The sequence below is a fragment of the Mastomys coucha genome, unplaced genomic scaffold, assembly GCF_008632895.1.
Source record: "Mastomys coucha isolate ucsf_1 unplaced genomic scaffold, UCSF_Mcou_1 pScaffold7, whole genome shotgun sequence".
NCBI lineage: Eukaryota > Metazoa > Chordata > Mammalia > Rodentia > Muridae > Mastomys > Mastomys coucha.
The window spans coordinates 48,084,383-48,087,517 of NW_022196913.1; positions in this window are offsets into that span (position 1 = coordinate 48,084,383).

Genomic DNA, 3,135 nt, shown 5'->3' on the forward strand with positions numbered 1-3,135 from the left:
CATGTGAGGAGATGGACAGTGAGCCCATGGGCTGGAAAAACAGCAATTAAAATGGGACATTATGGTTGGGAAATAAGTTAGTATAACTCTATACCTGTCCAGTCTAGGCTTACAGCTTGTAAATGAAGTACCTGGATTGTGTGTCTTATATATGGGCTGCCTAGAGTGTTTAATTCCTTTTACAATTGGTGCCCATGACCCTGAGATTGAGAACCTCATGCTCTACTGACTGAAGCCAGACACTGTTTTGTGTTTTTCTGGTGGTGCAATAACTTGACTGTTTTTCATAGAGCATTGAGGCACATAAATAAGTGAAAAAGAAGTAGTGAGTTTTTTGACTGTGTGCTATTGCAGCGTATTCAGAATAGCTTTGCTTGGAATTAGCTAAAGTGATAGGTTTGAGTCTTGCTTTACTGACAGAGTTGTTTGCAGAGTAGAGACATGACTGAGACTGTGTTTTAGGAATGTAGTATGTTTTTAAATATAGTAAAAAAAGTTGTATAAAAGCACACATTTTCCTTAGCCTAATAGTATTATCCAAAGACAAAGGCCAAAGTTTTACTTTAACATACTTCTCAACTATTAGTGAACCTCTCTATGGTTCGGGTATCATGTAGCCAGTTGGCTTTCTAGACCGGGCAATTTTATACACCTGGGTGACATTGCAAATTTTGTTTGGATATTCTAAATATTGGTAAGCTTTTTTCTGATGAAACTGGAATTATGTTCTGTAAAGCAGTTACTATTAATTGTAATTGAACTCACGTTTTTTAGTTGAAGGTATAATTGTTTCATGACAAGTAGGAAATAATGCTGTTAGACTATTCTTACCTGATGTGTACAAAAGAAAAACCTTGAGGTTTAAGATGAAGTATTGTTATAGTGTATAAAAATATTTACATAATATGCATATATATGTATGTGCATGTATGCTTGGATGTAGTGTATAGATGAAATTATCTAGTTACACTGGTTTAGTTTCTGGATATGAGGAACAGGAAGCCAAAGTTCCTAAAAGTGATTAGTAAGTTATTGTTTAACCAAATGGCTGGCAGAAACTTGAAATTTCTTTAACATATGAGTTTTAAGTTCTATAGAAAGCTATTTGAGAAAGTAAAAAAATCATTTCAAGAAACTTCTTTTCTGTTAACTTTTTTCTTATTGCAGTGAGCTGCATAATTCCCCTAAGGCAAGGGGATGAAGCTCCTCTCTCTCATCACTTTCATCCTTGCCTACCCCAGGGACTGTGTGTTACAAGACAATGGGATGGTTTTCATTTATCAAAACAGGACAGTTTGAGCTTACTATAACATGTATTTATCTAACTAATGCTGAAGAGTAAAAAGAAACAATTTTAGTAGTTTTTGTACTAAATATAGAAATAATTGCAATTCATACCGGTGTTTGGAACTTAAACATTTGCACCTGAAAATAATAGAAACCTTATTTCTTTAATAAAATTTAAGGAAAATAAATTTTAACATAATGGTACAATATTTTCATTTCTTTGTCATTATTATTATTTTTTGGATTTGTTTTGTTTTGTTTTAAAGATTTATTTCTTTATTATGTGCAACTACACTGTAGCTGTTTTCAGACATCCCAGAAGAAGGCATCAGATCTCATTACAGATGGTTGTGAGCCACCATGTGGCTGCTGGGAATTGAACTCAGGACCTTCAGAAGAGCAGTCAGTGCTCTTAACTGCTGAGCCATCTCTCCAGCCCATCTTTGTCATTATTTATTTCAAGTTCTTTTTGTTGCTGGTTTGTTTCAGTTTATTGAGAATGGTATTGTCACCTTGATTTCTGTGTTTGTCATTTGTATATAAAAAGGATACTAATTGCTGTTTTAATTTTGTGTTTTTCACCTTTTATCAATATTAATCAGCTCTAGGAGTTTTTATTAATGATTTGGTTTTTGTGTATAGAAACTTATCATCTGAAAATAAATATATGTTGATGTCCTCCCTTCTCATTTGTATTTGCTTCATTTCCTTGATTTGTTTTATTGCTCTAGCTAACACTGTAAGAAGTATGTTGAGAAGTGAGAAGAGTGGACATCCTTGTGTTGGTCCTGATTTTAGCACAAACACTTTGAAATTTTTCTTTTTTGGATGACTTTTGCTATATAATGCCTTTATCATGTTGAAATAAATATATACCTGGTATCCCTATTCTCTGAAAGACTTTCATCACAAATGGATGCTGTATTTTCTAAAAGGTCTCTTATGTATCAATTAGAGTGATCATCTTTTTATTTTTTAGTGTATTTATATGGTAGATTATGCTTGTTAATTGGCATGTATTGAACCTTTCCTCCATCTCTGGGGTGAAGCTGCCTTGAAGCTAATGGGAAATCTGTTTGTGTTATGGCATTTGGCTTGCAATTATTTTATTAATGCCTTTTGCATGTATGCTCATCAGAGGTGTTCATGTATAGCTAGCTTTCTTTTTTATTGTTTGGTTTTTGGCATCAAGATTAGCTTCTGCTAAATATCTTCTTGCTTATGTTTTCTAGCTATTTGGGGGATTTCTCACTTTTCCAACTTTGAGAACATGATGGCTGCCATTTTCATACTTTACTTCCCCAGCCTTTACATTGGATCAAATAGTGTTCAGGAAGTAATATTGATTTATTGTCAATACATATCACAATACTATATACTTTCAAAAGATAGATACTTCTTGCTTTTGAACCATGTATGATCTTGATCCCACTAACATAGACAGAAATATTTTCAGAACCAAATCTGCTTCCTAAATGTCATAGTTTAGGGTGAACCTGCTTTCTTTTGCAACATGCCCTGGTTTTTTTTTTTTTTTTTTTTTTTTTTTTGAAAATTGCTTTTATTTATTGTAGAACAAAACTATTATTAAGCCTATTAATTTAAAATTAATATTTTATTATGTTCTTGATTTATATAAAAACAAGTCACTAGACAATTTATTTCATTTCTTTGTATGTTTTTATTGAATTTGACCAGGTCTATTAATGAACATAAGAAGGACAGTGGAAAGGAGTATAGCTCTTAACATATTCACATGGGATTATCCCAAGCAGAAATACTGAATATAAGACCTAAATTTTCTTCTTGCTTCTTCTAGGGTGTAGTTTTGCTCCTTATGTTGATGTT